The 17,701-nt window shown below is 41.9% G+C and overlaps 28 non-coding genes across 28 annotated transcripts; all 28 read right to left on the minus strand.

Annotated features, from left to right (window-relative positions):
• Window positions 1-6,308: 6,308 nt before the first annotated feature.
• On the minus strand, window positions 6,309-6,380 carry trnam-cau (transfer RNA methionine (anticodon CAU)). Its single transcript has one exon. It is a non-coding gene; the product is annotated as a tRNA-Met (tRNA).
• A 464-nt stretch (window positions 6,381-6,844) lies between these two features.
• trnam-cau (transfer RNA methionine (anticodon CAU)) lies at window positions 6,845-6,916 on the minus strand. The gene has a single exon. It is a non-coding gene; the product is annotated as a tRNA-Met (tRNA).
• A 6-nt stretch (window positions 6,917-6,922) lies between these two features.
• On the minus strand, window positions 6,923-6,995 carry trnar-ccu (transfer RNA arginine (anticodon CCU)). Its single transcript has one exon. It is a non-coding gene; the product is annotated as a tRNA-Arg (tRNA).
• A 501-nt stretch (window positions 6,996-7,496) lies between these two features.
• Window positions 7,497-7,568, minus strand: trnam-cau (transfer RNA methionine (anticodon CAU)). The gene has a single exon. It is a non-coding gene; the product is annotated as a tRNA-Met (tRNA).
• A 464-nt stretch (window positions 7,569-8,032) lies between these two features.
• On the minus strand, window positions 8,033-8,104 carry trnam-cau (transfer RNA methionine (anticodon CAU)). The gene has a single exon. It is a non-coding gene; the product is annotated as a tRNA-Met (tRNA).
• A 6-nt stretch (window positions 8,105-8,110) lies between these two features.
• On the minus strand, window positions 8,111-8,183 carry trnar-ccu (transfer RNA arginine (anticodon CCU)). The gene has a single exon. It is a non-coding gene; the product is annotated as a tRNA-Arg (tRNA).
• Window positions 8,184-8,684: 501 nt separating this feature from the next.
• trnam-cau (transfer RNA methionine (anticodon CAU)) lies at window positions 8,685-8,756 on the minus strand. Its single transcript has one exon. It is a non-coding gene; the product is annotated as a tRNA-Met (tRNA).
• Window positions 8,757-9,221: 465 nt separating this feature from the next.
• Window positions 9,222-9,293, minus strand: trnam-cau (transfer RNA methionine (anticodon CAU)). The gene has a single exon. It is a non-coding gene; the product is annotated as a tRNA-Met (tRNA).
• A 6-nt stretch (window positions 9,294-9,299) lies between these two features.
• trnar-ccu (transfer RNA arginine (anticodon CCU)) lies at window positions 9,300-9,372 on the minus strand. Its single transcript has one exon. It is a non-coding gene; the product is annotated as a tRNA-Arg (tRNA).
• A 501-nt stretch (window positions 9,373-9,873) lies between these two features.
• On the minus strand, window positions 9,874-9,945 carry trnam-cau (transfer RNA methionine (anticodon CAU)). The gene has a single exon. It is a non-coding gene; the product is annotated as a tRNA-Met (tRNA).
• Window positions 9,946-10,409: 464 nt separating this feature from the next.
• Window positions 10,410-10,481, minus strand: trnam-cau (transfer RNA methionine (anticodon CAU)). The gene has a single exon. It is a non-coding gene; the product is annotated as a tRNA-Met (tRNA).
• A 6-nt stretch (window positions 10,482-10,487) lies between these two features.
• trnar-ccu (transfer RNA arginine (anticodon CCU)) lies at window positions 10,488-10,560 on the minus strand. Its single transcript has one exon. It is a non-coding gene; the product is annotated as a tRNA-Arg (tRNA).
• A 501-nt stretch (window positions 10,561-11,061) lies between these two features.
• Window positions 11,062-11,133, minus strand: trnam-cau (transfer RNA methionine (anticodon CAU)). Its single transcript has one exon. It is a non-coding gene; the product is annotated as a tRNA-Met (tRNA).
• Window positions 11,134-11,597: 464 nt separating this feature from the next.
• trnam-cau (transfer RNA methionine (anticodon CAU)) lies at window positions 11,598-11,669 on the minus strand. The gene has a single exon. It is a non-coding gene; the product is annotated as a tRNA-Met (tRNA).
• A 6-nt stretch (window positions 11,670-11,675) lies between these two features.
• On the minus strand, window positions 11,676-11,748 carry trnar-ccu (transfer RNA arginine (anticodon CCU)). Its single transcript has one exon. It is a non-coding gene; the product is annotated as a tRNA-Arg (tRNA).
• A 501-nt stretch (window positions 11,749-12,249) lies between these two features.
• trnam-cau (transfer RNA methionine (anticodon CAU)) lies at window positions 12,250-12,321 on the minus strand. Its single transcript has one exon. It is a non-coding gene; the product is annotated as a tRNA-Met (tRNA).
• Window positions 12,322-12,785: 464 nt separating this feature from the next.
• Window positions 12,786-12,857, minus strand: trnam-cau (transfer RNA methionine (anticodon CAU)). Its single transcript has one exon. It is a non-coding gene; the product is annotated as a tRNA-Met (tRNA).
• A 6-nt stretch (window positions 12,858-12,863) lies between these two features.
• Window positions 12,864-12,936, minus strand: trnar-ccu (transfer RNA arginine (anticodon CCU)). Its single transcript has one exon. It is a non-coding gene; the product is annotated as a tRNA-Arg (tRNA).
• A 501-nt stretch (window positions 12,937-13,437) lies between these two features.
• trnam-cau (transfer RNA methionine (anticodon CAU)) lies at window positions 13,438-13,509 on the minus strand. Its single transcript has one exon. It is a non-coding gene; the product is annotated as a tRNA-Met (tRNA).
• Window positions 13,510-13,973: 464 nt separating this feature from the next.
• trnam-cau (transfer RNA methionine (anticodon CAU)) lies at window positions 13,974-14,045 on the minus strand. Its single transcript has one exon. It is a non-coding gene; the product is annotated as a tRNA-Met (tRNA).
• Window positions 14,046-14,051: 6 nt separating this feature from the next.
• trnar-ccu (transfer RNA arginine (anticodon CCU)) lies at window positions 14,052-14,124 on the minus strand. The gene has a single exon. It is a non-coding gene; the product is annotated as a tRNA-Arg (tRNA).
• Window positions 14,125-14,625: 501 nt separating this feature from the next.
• trnam-cau (transfer RNA methionine (anticodon CAU)) lies at window positions 14,626-14,697 on the minus strand. The gene has a single exon. It is a non-coding gene; the product is annotated as a tRNA-Met (tRNA).
• Window positions 14,698-15,162: 465 nt separating this feature from the next.
• trnam-cau (transfer RNA methionine (anticodon CAU)) lies at window positions 15,163-15,234 on the minus strand. Its single transcript has one exon. It is a non-coding gene; the product is annotated as a tRNA-Met (tRNA).
• Window positions 15,235-15,240: 6 nt separating this feature from the next.
• Window positions 15,241-15,313, minus strand: trnar-ccu (transfer RNA arginine (anticodon CCU)). Its single transcript has one exon. It is a non-coding gene; the product is annotated as a tRNA-Arg (tRNA).
• A 501-nt stretch (window positions 15,314-15,814) lies between these two features.
• trnam-cau (transfer RNA methionine (anticodon CAU)) lies at window positions 15,815-15,886 on the minus strand. The gene has a single exon. It is a non-coding gene; the product is annotated as a tRNA-Met (tRNA).
• A 464-nt stretch (window positions 15,887-16,350) lies between these two features.
• Window positions 16,351-16,422, minus strand: trnam-cau (transfer RNA methionine (anticodon CAU)). Its single transcript has one exon. It is a non-coding gene; the product is annotated as a tRNA-Met (tRNA).
• A 6-nt stretch (window positions 16,423-16,428) lies between these two features.
• trnar-ccu (transfer RNA arginine (anticodon CCU)) lies at window positions 16,429-16,501 on the minus strand. Its single transcript has one exon. It is a non-coding gene; the product is annotated as a tRNA-Arg (tRNA).
• Window positions 16,502-17,002: 501 nt separating this feature from the next.
• On the minus strand, window positions 17,003-17,074 carry trnam-cau (transfer RNA methionine (anticodon CAU)). The gene has a single exon. It is a non-coding gene; the product is annotated as a tRNA-Met (tRNA).
• Window positions 17,075-17,701: the final 627 nt, after the last annotated feature.

Here is a 17,701-nt window from a genome sequence, read left to right on the forward strand (position 1 = left end):
ACAGAGCATGATATGCAGTGAAATGCTTTGGCGACTGCTACAGACCACAGTATTGCAAAAATTGCAAGTAAACATTGATTACCAATATGCAAATATTTCAAGCATAACCTAATATTACACATTTATGTCTTTAACATAAAACATAAAATATGTGTATAAAGTGAAAAAGCTGACAAACAATCGTCCACAATCCTCCAAGCTATTAGGTAGGCAAGGCCGATAAGCTCAGCTGGTTAGACCATAATGACCGGGTCTTAGACCGGGTTTGACTCCCATATAGGCACTGATTCCTTTTGAAATCAAATTACATGGACCCATGTACTCAAGTATCCATGTATTGTTGACAATACATAAGCATGGGAGTCAAGGTAGAAGTTGTTCCTGAATAAAGGATTAAATGTGTCCAGGCAAATCAAAGTGAAAAAAAAAGAGTGGAGAATGCAGGAATCGATTCTGCTACCTCTCATATGCTAAACGACCGCTGTACCATTTGAGCTAATTCCCCTGTGATGAAGAAACAGAGCAGGACTAAAGGTAGGGATTAAACTTAATCTTGCATCTTGTGGATAGATTGATAGATAGATAGATGGATAGATAGATAGATAGATAAAGAACCCTTTATTGCTGTTGCAATAAACGATGTTATAAGTATATAAGTATTACTGATACCTGGCCGTTGACAATGACCATACATTAACACAACATACTACACTGGGGGTGGACAGGTCAGGAAGCTATGGGAAAAGATCAGAAAAAGAGAGTGGATTACAATAGGATAAAAGAGGAGGATAAAAAAACATCCCCCATATTGTACTCCAATGGGGAGCACATTGTGGGAACCGAAAAAAGCATAAGTACTTAGACTCTACACAACATATAGGGTATAAAGGTAAAAGATGTTGAATAAATGTGATTTACATCATACAATCGACATGCTTTGACTTTTGGCATGATAAAAAATGTAGAATGATGAAGTGAAAGTGAAGTGATTGTGATACACAGCACAGCACACGATACACACAACGAAATGTGTCCTGTGCTTTTAACCCTTAGTGAGTAGTGGGCAGCCATGACAGGCGCCCCGGGAGCAGTGTGTGGGGAGCAGTGTGTGCTTTGCTCAGTAGCACCTCAGTGGCACCTTGATGGATGGGGATTCAAACCAGCAACCTTCTGATTGTTGGGCAGCTTTCTGAACTAGGCCACCACTACCCCGGTGATATTCAACACCATCAAGATTTACAAAAATTTGGGCCTTCTGGGGACATGAACAGTAAGGCCTTAAATCTGAAAGGCAAAGAGATTCAAACGATTTCTTTGGCAGGGGTAGTTATAATGACTGAGGCAGAAAGGCTTCTGGTGCAGATATTATCCAATGTACTTGGATTTAACAAAATCTTAATCTCAGGGTCGTGGGTTCAGGCCCCACATAGGTTGTGTATTTTGGGGTCTAACGTTTTCAATGAAAGAAGCTTTAAATATGTACATGACGGTACTGTCGGGCAGTGCTTGCCTAGCGATTAAAGAAGTGGCCCCGTAATTAGAAGGCGCCTGTCATGGCTGCCCACTGCTCACTCAGGGTGATGGGTTATGTGCAGTAGACAAATTTCATTGTGTGCACCATGTGCTGTGCTGCTGTGTATCACAAGTGACAATTATTTCCCTTTAATTTTTAAAAGTAGGGTTAGGGTTAGGGACATCAATTGCAACAGGGGAGGGGAAAAAGGCCAGTTCATGTAATCCCACGTAAATGAGCATCAGCCCTTGTGCGCTGCCAAAACGACACACACAGACACACCAGTTCATGCTGGGGGGCATGGTGTTGGGTGTGAGTGTGTATCAGTATGTGTGTATATGTGTGTGTGTGTGTGTGTGTGTGATTTCACTGCACTTGTTACTAATCACTGCACTGGTTACCCATCAAATTTAGGATTGACTCCAAAATCCTACTTTTGACCTATAAAGCTCTAAATGGTCTCGCCCCGCAGTACCTGAGTGAACTTTTAGTTCTTTACGACCCGCCACGCCCCCTTCGATCAATGGGTGCGGGGTCTCTACTGGTACCAAAAGTACAGAAGGTCACAGCTGGGAGCAGATCCTTCTCCTATAGAGCTCCGCAGTTGTGGAACAGTTGTCAATGTCCAGGACTCAGACACAGTCTCAGTGTTTAAATCCAATCTCAAAACCTATCTGTTTTCTCTGGCCTTCTGTTAAAGTCCCAGACACTCATTTCACTTCACTTTGACACAGTGTCAATTATAAAGTCCAGTTTATCACATAGCCCCCCTGTTAGACACAGACAGTGTTAAATTAGTTAGGCTGTCCTAGTTAGGGTACCGGGCCACTGTAGCACCAATATACCACTATTACCACATATTTCAGTATTGAGAGTCAAGCTGCCCTGGCCCTGTTGATTCCACGGCAAATGCTGATTAGGGGAGCAGACTAGTGATAGGGAAAAGTTGTTTGGGCTTTTTTTGGCCGAAGAGCTGAAACTTTCACAGCTGTTCTATAGTCTCTGGTCTGCTCCGAGCAAATTTCTGTGCCAACACCCTTGGACATAGAGACTGTTAACCAATTGTCCACAGCCCTCCAAGCTGCTCCGTAGGCAAGACTGGTAAGCTCAGCTGGTTACAACGTGGTACTAATAACGGCAAGGTCGGGGGCCAAGATTCTTTTTAAAAACAAATTTCAAGGTATCCATGTGTTGTTGACAGGAGTTATGCATGGTAGTCAAGGTAAAAGATGTTTCTGAATAAAGTATTTAAACGTGTCCAGGCAAATCAAAGTGAAAAAAAAAAACACACAGTGGAGAATTCAAGTATTCGGGAATTGTTGACAGAATATTTAAGTGACAGTGATTGTGACAATAGGCACGTCCTCTGCTTTTAATTCATAACCCTTGGTGAGCAGTGGGCAGCCGTGACAGGCACCCATAGAGCAGTGTGTGGGGATGGTACTTTGAGGTCCAAGATGGCAGCATGCATGGACGCAGTGGCTCACAACTTTTCTGTGCATTTTTTTGTTACTTCAATCCACTACACCCACCAGATCCTTATGGACATTGGAGCCAAGCACCAAACTCCTGTTTCGAGTGTCTTTCATCACATGCACAACATTCCAGACGACGTAGCAAGACCACCGGGTTCCCCAATGGAGTGTTATCAGGTCTAATAGACGGCGCAGATTGAGGAGGGAAAGGAAGCAGATCCGGCGTTATTCTAAGGCTAAGGAACCACACAACCTCTACCAAGCCTGTATCTCACCAATGCCGGATCCCTGATGCATAAAATAGATGATCTGGTATTACAACTCGCCAGAAATCACTATGTTTGTGACTGCCGTGTTTTGATTATAGCTGAATCCTGGCTGTACCCGGGGATGCCCGATGCTAGCTTACAGCTAGCAGGCCACACTCTACTACACTGGGACAGGACAAAAGAATCCGGATAGAGCAGCAGAGGGGGCTCTGTATCTACATACAATGGTGCAGCAATTCAACAATTATAAACAATCACTGGTCACCGGACCTCAAGTGCACATCTGTAAGATGCCAGCCTTTTTTCTCCTGAGAGAGCTAACAGTAGTGATTGTCATGGCTGTGTACATTACACAAGATGCCAATGTAAAAACTCTCTCCTGCTGACAACCATTAACAAACAGCAGCGGACCCACCCTGACGGTGTTCACATAATCGCAGGAGACTTTAATAAGGCCAGTCTTCAGGTTGGCCTTATTAAAGTCTCCTGCGATTATGTGAACACCATCAGGGTGGGTCCGCTGCTGTTTGTTAATGTTTACTTGACTAGAGGGGAGAACATTTTGTACCATGTTTACTCCAACATTAAGCATGCATACAGAGCCATCCACCTCCCCCACCTCGACCAGTCAGACCATTCATTCCTATCCCCCAGCCAACACCCACCTCAGGCACAGTACCAGGCCAACCACAAAGACTGTTACAACTTGGGATGATAATGCACTCTCAAAACTATAGGACTGCTTTGAACCGACAGACTGGGACATGTTTGAACACCGAGAGCTGGAAACATTCACAGGAACATTACTGGACTATGTCAAGTTTTGCATTGGAAATGTGACTGTGGACAAAATCATTCAGGTTTTGCCAATCCAAAAACCCTGGATGACCAGCCAGATCCAAACACTCCTCAGAGCCTTTGATGCGCCCTTCAGGTGAGATGACAGATCTCTGTTCAGGGCTGCTCAAGCCACCTTGAAAAGCGGAATTAAAAAAGCCAAGACGGACAATAAGAGGAGCATAGAGTCCCACCTGTCCAGTCTAAATACATGGGAGGTGTGGCAGGGAATTTAAGACATCACAAACTACAGAGGCTGTGATGCAGCATTAGGAGATCTAAGTGTGTTGCAGGAAGAGGAGCTAAATAGCTTCTTTGCTTGCTTCAAAGCACACACTCCCCTGCTCCAGCCATGCTCCCACCCCCACCAGACAAATAGATTGAACATGCTTAACTTTTAATGTTAGTTACAATGACTGAGGCAAATAGGCTTATTACGCATATGCTAGCTAATGTTGGTTCAAAAAGATTTGAACATGATCCAGGCCCCTCTGTATATGCCACTGAGTTGTGTTTTTAAAAAGAGACTCACAGGCTATAGCTATGAATTAGCATACTGCCAGCCCATTGTGACTGAAAGATGCCTCCAAAGTAACTAAAGAAATTACTATTAGAATTATAGTATAGTTAAAGAACAAGCAAAACCTAAAAATTGGTGAAACATCAGTCGGTTAAAAGGAGGACAAAGGGATCCAACATGAGAAGAATCAGGTACAGAAATTTGAAAAGGCAAACCATTCAATCACAGTTTTTCTTGTGTAGTGCTTGTAAGTCCTAGTGGCCTAATAGATAAGGTACTGGCCTCCTAAGCCAGAGGTTGTGGGATCGAGTCCCATCTAGGTTGATGCGTAGCAGAGTGGTGCAGTGGAAGAGTGCTGGGCCCATAACTCAGAGGTTGATGGATTGAAACCATCCTCTGCTACTTTCCTCTTTTTGAAATAGAATTGGTTGTTACATGGAATTGTCACAACGTTATGAACTAATGCATTGTTTTTTGAAAATAACAAAACTAATTTCTCATCCTGTTGACATTAAGGCTCATCACTAATTCTGTTGCACATTGTGGTCTGGACTGTGTGCAATCATTCAACCACAGTTTCTCCTTTAGTTATTATTTGAGTCTACTGAGATCTAAAAAGTCTTGCTTTGAACCAAGTACCCATTGTTAGACGTGTGGGACGTTGTTACTATAAAGTGCTATAAAGTTCAAATATGGAGTGAAAAGTGCAATAAAAGCCTCTTTGTCTTCTAAAACAACAGCGACAATCCCAGACTGTCCTTATCACCCAACCCCACTAATACTGTGAACTCCAGTGGCCTAATGGAAAAGGCACTGGTCTCCATAGATAGGGATTGCAGATTCAACTCCCATGAAGTCTGATGAGCAGCAGAGTGGCGCAGAGAAAGCGTGCTGGACCCATAACCCAGAGTTCGATGGATTGAAACCATCCTCTACTAATTTGTTGTTATTGCATTGGACTTATGCATTGTTATTGCATTGATTAGACACAACGTCATGAACTAACGCATTTTGTTTGAAAAACCCTAAACTCATTTCTCATCCCATTGACATTAATGCTCATAACTCACATTGTTGCACATTGTGGTCTGGACTGTGGGATAAAGACATTACAAATTGGTATATCTCTATGACTGGCAGTACTGATATGGTCGAAGCAACTCTGTACATGCCACTGAGGTGTTTTTAAACAGAGACTCATAGGCTAGAGCTATGAATTATCATACTGCCAGCCCATTGTGACTGAAAGATGCCTCCAAAGCAACAAAAAAAATAACTATTAGAATTATAGTATAGTTAAAGAACAAGCAAAATCTAAAAATTGGTGAAACATTAGTAGGTTAACAGTAGGACAAAGGGACCCAACATAAGATGAATCAGGTACAGAAATGTGAAAGGGCAAACAATTCAAACAGAGTTTCTTGGGCAGACATTGTAAGTGGCCTAATGGATAAGGCACTGTACCTCTGGGTTATTGGCCCAGCACGCTTCCGCTGCGCCACTCTGCTGCTTATCAGCCTAGCTGGGACTCGAACCCACATTCCCTGGATTAGGAGGCCAGTGCCTTATCCATTAGGGCACTAGGGCTTACAATATCTGCAAGAAACTGTGTTTGAATATTTTGCCCTTTCACATTTCTGTTGTGTCTAAACAATGCAATAACAATGCATAAGTCCAATGAAAAAACAACAAAGTAGCAGAGGATGGTTTCGATCCATCGACCTCTGGGTTATGGGCCCAGCACGCTTCCGCTGCGCCACTCTGCTGCTCATCAGTCTTCATGGCAGTTGAATCTCCAATCCCTATCTATGGAGACCAGTGCCTTTTCCATTAGGCCACTGGAGCTCACAATGTTAGTGGGGTTGGGTGATAATGACTGGCTGGGATTGTCGTCGTTGTTTTAGAAGACAAAGAGGCTTTTATTGCACTTTTCACTCCATATTTGAACTTTATAGCACTTTATAGTAACAACGGCCTACACGTCTAACAATGGGTACTTGGTTCAAAGCAAGACTTTTTAGATCTCAGTAGACTCAAATAATAACTAAAGGAGAAACTGTGGTTGAATGATTGCACACAGTCCAGACCACAATGTGCAACAGAATTAGTGATGAGCCTAAATGTGAACAGGACGAGAAATGAGCTTAGGGTTTTTCAAAAAACAATGCATTAGTTCATGATGTTGTGTCAATTCCATGTAACAAACAATTCCAATTCAAAAAGAGTAAAGTAGCAGAGGATGGTTTCGATCCATCGACCTCTGGGTTATGGGCCCAGCACGCTTCCGCTGCGCCACTCTGCTGCTCATCACCCTAGATGGGACTCGAACCCACAATCCCTGGCTTAGGAGGCCAGTGCCTTATCCATTAGGCCACTAGGGCTTACAATGCCTAGACAACAAACTGTGTTTGAATTGTTTGCCCTTTCACATTTCTGTACCTAATTCATCTCATGTTTGGTCACTTTGTCCTCTTGTTAACCTACTAATGTTTCACCAATCTTTAGATTTTGCTTGTTCTTTAACTATACTATAATTTTAATAGTAATTTCTTTTGTTACTTTGGAGGCATCTTTCAGTCACAATGGGCTGGCAGTATGCTAATTCATAGCTCTAGCTATGAGTCTCTGTTTAAAAACACAACTCAGTGGCATGTACAGAGTTGCTTGGATCATATCAGTACTGCCAGTCATAGAGATATACCGATTTCTAATGTCTATATCCCACAGTCCAGACCACAATGTGCAACAATGTGAGTTATGAGCATTATCTTCAATGGGATGAGAAATGAGTTTGGAGTTTTTTAAACACAATGCGCTAGTTCATGACGTTGTGTCTAAACAATGCAATAACAATGCATAAGTCCAATGAAAAAACAACAAAGTAGCAGAGGATGGTTTCGATCCATCGACCTCTGGGTTATGGGCCCAGCACGCTTCCGCTGCGCCACTCTGCTGCTCATCAGTCTTCATGGCAGTTGAATCTCCAATCCCTATCTATGGAGACCAGTGCCTTTTCCATTAGGCCACTGGAGCTCACAATGTTAGTGGGGTTGGGTGATAATGACTGGCTGGGATTGTCGTCGTTGTTTTAGAAGACAAAGAGGCTTTTATTGCACTTTTCACTCCATATTTGAACTTTATAGCACTTTATAGTAACAACGGCCTACACGTCTAACAATGGGTACTTGGTTCAAAGCAAGACTTTTTAGATCTCAGTAGACTCAAATAATAACTAAAGGAGAAACTGTGGTTGAATGATTGCACACAGTCCAGACCACAATGTGCAACAGAATTAGTGATGAGCCTAAATGTGAACAGGACGAGAAATGAGTTTAGGGTTTTTCAAAAAACAATGCATTAGTTCATGATGTTGTGTCAATTCCATGTAACAAACAATTCCAATTCAAAAGTAGTAAATTAGCAGAGGATGGTTTCGATCCATCGACCTCTGGGTTATGGGCCCAGCACGCTTCCGCTGCGCCACTCTGCTGCTCATCACCCTAGATGGGACTCGAACCCACAATCCCTGGCTTAGGAGGCCAGTGCCTTATCCATTAGGCCACTAGGGCTTACAATGCCTAGACAACAAACTGTGTTTGAATTGTTTGCCCTTTCACATTTCTGTACCTAATTCATCTCATGTTTGGTCACTTTGTCCTCTTGTTAACCTACTAATGTTTCACCAATCTTTAGATTTTGCTTGTTCTTTAACTATACTATAATTTTAATAGTAATTTCTTTTGTTACTTTGGAGGCATCTTTCAGTCACAATGGGCTGGCAGTATGCTAATTCATAGCTCTAGCTATGAGTCTCTGTTTAAAAACACAACTCAGTGGCATGTACAGAGTTGCTTGGATCATATCAGTACTGCCAGTCATAGAGATATACCGATTTCTAATGTCTATATCCCACAGTCCAGACCACAATGTGCAACAATGTGAGTTATGAGCATTATCTTCAATGGGATGAGAAATGAGTTTGGAGTTTTTTAAACACAATGCGCTAGTTCATGACGTTGTGTCTAAACAATGCAATAACAATGCATAAGTCCAATGAAAAAACAACAAACTAGCAGAGGATGGTTTCGATCCATCGACCTCTGGGTTATGGGCCCAGCACGCTTCCGCTGCGCCACTCTGCTGCTCATCAGTCTTCATGGCAGTTGAATTCTCCAATCCCTATCTATGGAGACCAGTGCCTTTTCCATTAGGCCACTGGAGCTCACAATGTTAGTGGGGTTGGGTGATAATGACTGGCTGGGATTGTCGTCGTTGTTTTAGAAGACAAAGAGGCTTTTATTGCACTTTTCACTCCATATTTGAACTTTATAGCACTTTATAGTAACAACGGCCTACACGTCTAACAATGGGTACTTGGTTCAAAGCAAGACTTTTTAGATCTCAGTAGACTCAAATAATAACTAAAGGAGAAACTGTGGTTGAATGATTGCACACAGTCCAGACCACAATGTGCAACAGAATTAGTGATGAGCCTAAATGTGAACAGGACGAGAAATGAGTTTAGGGTTTTTCAAAAAACAATGCATTAGTTCATGATGTTGTGTCAATTCCATGTAACAAACAATTCCAATTCAAAAATAGTAAATTAGCAGAGGATGGTTTCGATCCATCGACCTCTGGGTTATGGGCCCAGCACGCTTCCGCTGCGCCACTCTGCTGCTCATCACCCTAGATGGGACTCGAACCCACAATCCCTGGCTTAGGAGGCCAGTGCCTTATCCATTAGGCCACCAGGGCTTACAATGCCTAGACAACAAACTGTGTTTGAATTGTTTGCCCTTTCACATTTCTGTACCTAATTCATCTCATGTTTGGTCACTTTGTCCTCTTGTTAACCTACTAATGTTTCACCAATCTTTAGATTTTGCTTGTTCTTTAACTATACTATAATTTTAATAGTAATTTCTTTTGTTACTTTGGAGGCATCTTTCAGTCACAATGGGCTGGCAGTATGCTAATTCATAGCTCTAGCTATGAGTCTCTGTTTAAAAACACAACTCAGTGGCATGTACAGAGTTGCTTGGATCATATCAGTACTGCCAGTCATAGAGATATACCGATTTCTAATGTCTATATCCCACAGTCCAGACCACAATGTGCAACAATGTGAGTTATGAGCATTATCTTCAATGGGATGAGAAATGAGTTTGGAGTTTTTTAAACACAATGCGCTAGTTCATGACGTTGTGTCTAAACAATGCAATAACAATGCATAAGTCCAATGAAAAAACAACAAAGTAGCAGAGGATGGTTTCGATCCATCGACCTCTGGGTTATGGGCCCAGCACGCTTCCGCTGCGCCACTCTGCTGCTCATCAGTCTTCATGGCAGTTGATTCTCCAATCCCTATCTATGGAGACCAGTGCCTTTTCCATTAGGCCACTGGAGCTCACAATGTTAGTGGGGTTGGGTGATAATGACTGGCTGGGATTGTCGTCGTTGTTTTAGAAGACAAAGAGGCTTTTATTGCACTTTTCACTCCATATTTGAACTTTATAGCACTTTATAGTAACAACGGCCTACACGTCTAACAATGGGTACTTGGTTCAAAGCAAGACTTTTTAGATCTCAGTAGACTCAAATAATAACTAAAGGAGAAACTGTGGTTGAATGATTGCACACAGTCCAGACCACAATGTGCAACAGAATTAGTGATGAGCCTAAATGTGAACAGGACAAGAAATGAGCTTAGGGTTTTTCAAAAAACAATGCATTAGTTCATGATGTTGTGTCAATTCCATGTAACAAACAATTCCAATTCAAAAGTAGTAAATTAGCAGAGGATGGTTTCGATCCATCGACCTCTGGGTTATGGGCCCAGCACGCTTCCGCTGCGCCACTCTGCTGCTCATCACCCTAGATGGGACTCGAACCCACAATCCCTGGCTTAGGAGGCCAGTGCCTTATCCATTAGGCCACTAGGGCTTACAATGCCTAGACAACAAACTGTGTTTGAATTGTTTGCCCTTTCACATTTCTGTACCTAATTCATCTCATGTTTGGTCACTTTGTCCTCTTGTTAACCTACTAATGATTCACCAATCTTTAGATTTTGCTTGTTCTTTAACTATACTATAATTTTAATAGTAATTTCTTTTGTTACTTTGGAGGCATCTTTCAGTCACAATGGGCTGGCAGTATGCTAATTCATAGCTCTAGCTATGAGTCTCTGTTTAAAAACACAACTCAGTGGCATGTACAGAGTTGCTTGGATCATATCAGTACTGCCAGTCATAGAGATATACCGATTTCTAATGTCTATATCCCACAGTCCAGACCACAATGTGCAACAATGTGAGTTATGAGCATTATCTTCAATGGGATGAGAAATGAGTTTGGAGTTTTTTAAACACAATGCGCTAGTTCATGACGTTGTGTCTAAACAATGCAATAACAATGCATAAGTCCAATGAAAAAACAACAAAGTAGCAGAGGATGGTTTCGATCCATCGACCTCTGGGTTATGGGCCCAGCACGCTTCCGCTGCGCCACTCTGCTGCTCATCAGTCTTCATGGCAGTTGAATCTCCAATCCCTATCTATGGAGACCAGTGCCTTTTCCATTAGGCCACTGGAGCTCACAATGTTAGTGGGGTTGGGTGATAATGACTGGCTGGGATTGTCGTCGTTGTTTTAGAAGACAAAGAGGCTTTTATTGCACTTTTCACTCCATATTTGAACTTTATAGCACTTTATAGTAACAACGGCCTACACGTCTAACAATGGGTACTTGGTTCAAAGCAAGACTTTTTAGATCTCAGTAGACTCAAATAATAACTAAAGGAGAAACTGTGGTTGAATGATTGCACACAGTCCAGACCACAATGTGCAACAGAATTAGTGATGAGCCTAAATGTGAACAGGACGAGAAATGAGTTTAGGGTTTTTCAAAAAACAATGCATTAGTTCATGATGTTGTGTCAATTCCATGTAACAAACAATTCCAATTCAAAAATAGTAAATTAGCAGAGGATGGTTTCGATCCATCGACCTCTGGGTTATGGGCCCAGCACGCTTCCGCTGCGCCACTCTGCTGCTCATCACCCTAGATGGGACTCGAACCCACAATCCCTGGCTTAGGAGGCCAGTGCCTTATCCATTAGGCCACTAGGGCTTACAATGCCTAGACAACAAACTGTGTTTGAATTGTTTGCCCTTTCACATTTCTGTACCTAATTCATCTCATGTTTGGTCACTTTGTCCTCTTGTTAACCTACTAATGATTCACCAATCTTTAGATTTTGCTTGTTCTTTAACTATACTATAATTTTAATAGTAATTTCTTTTGTTACTTTGGAGGCATCTTTCAGTCACAATGGGCTGGCAGTATGCTAATTCATAGCTCTAGCTATGAGTCTCTGTTTAAAAACACAACTCAGTGGCATGTACAGAGTTGCTTGGATCATATCAGTACTGCCAGTCATAGAGATATACCGATTTCTAATGTCTATATCCCACAGTCCAGACCACAATGTGCAACAATGTGAGTTATGAGCATTATCTTCAATGGGATGAGAAATGAGTTTGGAGTTTTTTAAACACAATGCGCTAGTTCATGACGTTGTGTCTAAACAATGCAATAACAATGCATAAGTCCAATGAAAAAACAACAAACTAGCAGAGGATGGTTTCGATCCATCGACCTCTGGGTTATGGGCCCAGCACGCTTCCGCTGCGCCACTCTGCTGCTCATCAGTCTTCATGGCAGTTGAATCTCCAATCCCTATCTATGGAGACCAGTGCCTTTTCCATTAGGCCACTGGAGCTCACAATGTTAGTGGGGTTGGGTGATAATGACTGGCTGGGATTGTCGTCGTTGTTTTAGAAGACAAAGAGCCTTTTATTGCACTTTTCACTCCATATTTGAACTTTATAGCACTTTATAGTAACAACGGCCTACACGTCTAACAATGGGTACTTGGTTCAAAGCAAGACTTTTTAGATCTCAGTAGACTCAAATAATAACTAAAGGAGAAACTGTGGTTGAATGATTGCACACAGTCCAGACCACAATGTGCAACAGAATTAGTGATGAGCCTAAATGTGAACAGGACGAGAAATGAGCTTAGGGTTTTTCAAAAAACAATGCATTAGTTCATGATGTTGTGTCAATTCCATGTAACAAACAATTCCAATTCAAAAATAGTAAATTAGCAGAGGATGGTTTCGATCCATCGACCTCTGGGTTATGGGCCCAGCACGCTTCCGCTGCGCCACTCTGCTGCTCATCACCCTAGATGGGACTCGAACCCACAATCCCTGGCTTAGGAGGCCAGTGCCTTATCCATTAGGCCACTAGGGCTTACAATGCCTAGACAACAAACTGTGTTTGAATTGTTTGCCCTTTCACATTTCTGTACCTAATTCATCTCATGTTTGGTCACTTTGTCCTCTTGTTAACCTACTAATGTTTCACCAATCTTTAGATTTTGCTTGTTCTTTAACTATACTATAATTTTAATAGTAATTTCTTTTGTTACTTTGGAGGCATCTTTCAGTCACAATGGGCTGGCAGTATGCTAATTCATAGCTCTAGCTATGAGTCTCTGTTTAAAAACACAACTCAGTGGCATGTACAGAGTTGCTTGGATCATATCAGTACTGCCAGTCATAGAGATATACCGATTTCTAATGTCTATATCCCACAGTCCAGACCACAATGTGCAACAATGTGAGTTATGAGCATTATCTTCAATGGGATGAGAAATGAGTTTGGAGTTTTTTAAACACAATGCGCTAGTTCATGACGTTGTGTCTAAACAATGCAATAACAATGCATAAGTCCAATGAAAAAACAACAAAGTAGCAGAGGATGGTTTCGATCCATCGACCTCTGGGTTATGGGCCCAGCACGCTTCCGCTGCGCCACTCTGCTGCTCATCAGTCTTCATGGCAGTTGATTCTCCAATCCCTATCTATGGAGACCAGTGCCTTTTCCATTAGGCCACTGGAGCTCACAATGTTAGTGGGGTTGGGTGATAATGACTGGCTGGGATTGTCGTCGTTGTTTTAGAAGACAAAGAGGCTTTTATTGCACTTTTCACTCCATATTTGAACTTTATAGCACTTTATAGTAACAACGGCCTACACGTCTAACAATGGGTACTTGGTTCAAAGCAAGACTTTTTAGATCTCAGTAGACTCAAATAATAACTAAAGGAGAAACTGTGGTTGAATGATTGCACACAGTCCAGACCACAATGTGCAACAGAATTAGTGATGAGCCTAAATGTGAACGGGACGAGAAATGAGTTTAGGGTTTTTCAAAAAACAATGCATTAGTTCATGATGTTGTGTCAATTCCATGTAACAAACAATTCCAATTCAAAAGTAGTAAAGTAGCAGAGGATGGTTTCGATCCATCGACCTCTGGGTTATGGGCCCAGCACGCTTCCGCTGCGCCACTCTGCTGCTCATCACCCTAGATGGGACTCGAACCCACAATCCCTGGCTTAGGAGGCCAGTGCCTTATCCATTAGGCCACTAGGGCTTACAATGCCTAGACAACAAACTGTGTTTGAATTGTTTGCCCTTTCACATTTCTGTACCTAATTCATCTCATGTTTGGTCACTTTGTCCTCTTGTTAACCTACTAATGTTTCACCAATCTTTAGATTTTGCTTGTTCTTTAACTATACTATAATTTTAATAGTAATTTCTTTTGTTACTTTGGAGGCATCTTTCAGTCACAATGGGCTGGCAGTATGCTAATTCATAGCTCTAGCTATGAGTCTCTGTTTAAAAACACAACTCAGTGGCATGTACAGAGTTGCTTGGATCATATCAGTACTGCCAGTCATAGAGATATACCGATTTCTAATGTCTATATCCCACAGTCCAGACCACAATGTGCAACAATGTGAGTTATGAGCATTATCTTCAATGGGATGAGAAATGAGTTTGGAGTTTTTTAAACACAATGCGCTAGTTCATGACGTTGTGTCTAAACAATGCAATAACAATGCATAAGTCCAATGAAAAAACAACAAACTAGCAGAGGATGGTTTCGATCCATCGACCTCTGGGTTATGGGCCCAGCACGCTTCCGCTGCGCCACTCTGCTGCTCATCAGTCTTCATGGCAGTTGAATTCTCCAATCCCTATCTATGGAGACCAGTGCCTTTTCCATTAGGCCACTGGAGCTCACAATGTTAGTGGGGTTGGGTGATAATGACTGGCTGGGATTGTCGTCGTTGTTTTAGAAGACAAAGAGCCTTTTATTGCACTTTTCACTCCATATTTGAACTTTATAGCACTTTATAGTAACAATGGCCTACACGTCTAACAATGGGTACTTGGTTCAAAGCAAGACTTTTTAGATCTCAGTAGACTCAAATAATAACTAAAGGAGAAACTGTGGTTGAATGATTGCACACAGTCCAGACCACAATGTGCAACAGAATTAGTGATGAGCCTAAATGTGAACAGGACGAGAAATGAGTTTAGGGTTTTTCAAAAAACAATGCATTAGTTCATGATGTTGTGTCAATTCCATGTAACAAACAATTCCAATTCAAAAGTAGTAAAGTAGCAGAGGATGGTTTCGATCCATCGACCTCTGGGTTATGGGCCCAGCACGCTTCCGCTGCGCCACTCTGCTGCTCATCACCCTAGATGGGACTCGAACCCACAATCCCTGGCTTAGGAGGCCAGTGCCTTATCCATTAGGCCACTAGGGCTTACAATGCCTAGACAACAAACTGTGTTTGAATTGTTTGCCCTTTCACATTTCTGTACCTAATTCATCTCATGTTTGGTCACTTTGTCCTCTTGTTAACCTACTAATGATTCACCAATCTTTAGATTTTGCTTGTTCTTTAACTATACTATAATTTTAATAGTAATTTCTTTTGTTACTTTGGAGGCATCTTTCAGTCACAATGGGCTGGCAGTATGCTAATTCATAGCTCTAGCTATGAGTCTCTGTTTAAAAACACAACTCAGTGGCATGTACAGAGTTGCTTGGATCATATCAGTACTGCCAGTCATAGAGATATACCGATTTCTAATGTCTATATCCCACAGTCCAGACCACAATGTGCAACAATGTGAGTTATGAGCATTATCTTCAATGGGATGAGAAATGAGTTTGGAGTTTTTTAAACACAATGCGCTAGTTCATGACGTTGTGTCTAAACAATGCAATAACAATGCATAAGTCCAATGAAAAAACAACAAACTAGCAGAGGATGGTTTCGATCCATCGACCTCTGGGTTATGGGCCCAGCACGCTTCCGCTGCGCCACTCTGCTGCTCATCAGTCTTCATGGCAGTTGAATCTCCAATCCCTATCTATGGAGACCAGTGCCTTTTCCATTAGGCCACTGGAGCTCACAATGTTAGTGGGGTTGGGTGATAATGACTGGCTGGGATTGTCGTCGTTGTTTTAGAAGACAAAGAGCCTTTTATTGCACTTTTCACTCCATATTTGAACTTTATAGCACTTTATAGTAACAACGGCCTACACGTCTAACAATGGGTACTTGGTTCAAAGCAAGACTTTTTAGATCTCAGTAGACTCAAATAATAACTAAAGGAGAAACTGTGGTTGAATGATTGCACACAGTCCAGACCACAATGTGCAACAGAATTAGTGATGAGCCTAAATGTGAACAGGACGAGAAATGAGCTTAGGGTTTTTCAAAAAACAATGCATTAGTTCATGATGTTGTGTCAATTCCATGTAACAAACAATTCCAATTCAAAAATAGTAAATTAGCAGAGGATGGTTTCGATCCATCGACCTCTGGGTTATGGGCCCAGCACGCTTCCGCTGCGCCACTCTGCTGCTCATCACCCTAGATGGGACTCGAACCCACAATCCCTGGCTTAGGAGGCCAGTGCCTTATCCATTAGGCCACTAGGGCTTACAATGCCTAGACAACAAACTGTGTTTGAATTGTTTGCCCTTTCACATTTCTGTACCTAATTCATCTCATGTTTGGTCACTTTGTCCTCTTGTTAACCTACTAATGTTTCACCAATCTTTAGATTTTGCTTGTTCTTTAACTATACTATAATTTTAATAGTAATTTCTTTTGTTACTTTGGAGGCATCTTTCAGTCACAATGGGCTGGCAGTATGCTAATTCATAGCTCTAGCTATGAGTCTCTGTTTAAAAACACAACTCAGTGGCATGTACAGAGTTGCTTGGATCATATCAGTACTGCCAGTCATAGAGATATACCGATTTCTAATGTCTATATCCCACAGTCCAGACCACAATGTGCAACAATGTGAGTTATGAGCATTATCTTCAATGGGATGAGAAATGAGTTTGGAGTTTTTTAAACACAATGCGCTAGTTCATGACGTTGTGTCTAAACAATGCAATAACAATGCATAAGTCCAATGAAAAAACAACAAAGTAGCAGAGGATGGTTTCGATCCATCGACCTCTGGGTTATGGGCCCAGCACGCTTCCGCTGCGCCACTCTGCTGCTCATCAGTCTTCATGGCAGTTGATTCTCCAATCCCTATCTATGGAGACCAGTGCCTTTTCCATTAGGCCACTGGAGCTCACAATGTTAGTGGGGTTGGGTGATAATGACTGGCTGGGATTGTCGTCGTTGTTTTAGAAGACAAAGAGGCTTTTATTGCACTTTTCACTCCATATTTGAACTTTATAGCACTTTATAGTAACAACGGCCTACACGTCTAACAATGGGTACTTGGTTCAAAGCAAGACTTTTTAGATCTCAGTAGACTCAAATAATAACTAAAGGAGAAACTGTGGTTGAATGATTGCACACAGTCCAGACCACAATGTGCAACAGAATTAGTGATGAGCCTAAATGTGAACGGGACGAGAAATGAGTTTAGGGTTTTTCAAAAAACAATGCATTAGTTCATGATGTTGTGTCAATTCCATGTAACAAACAATTCCAATTCAAAAAGTAAGTAGCAGAGATGGTTCTCCATGCCTCTGGGTTGGGCCCAGACGTCCGTGCGACTCTGCTGCTCATCACCCAGGACCGAACCACAACTGTTTAGAGGCATGCCACTTGGGTATGTTTCGTGCTCTCTAGAGACTCTGTTTAAACCACAATCTGTCTTACAGAGTTGCT

This window comes from Denticeps clupeoides, chromosome 14 (genome assembly GCF_900700375.1).
Source record: "Denticeps clupeoides chromosome 14, fDenClu1.1, whole genome shotgun sequence".
NCBI lineage: Eukaryota > Metazoa > Chordata > Actinopteri > Clupeiformes > Denticipitidae > Denticeps > Denticeps clupeoides.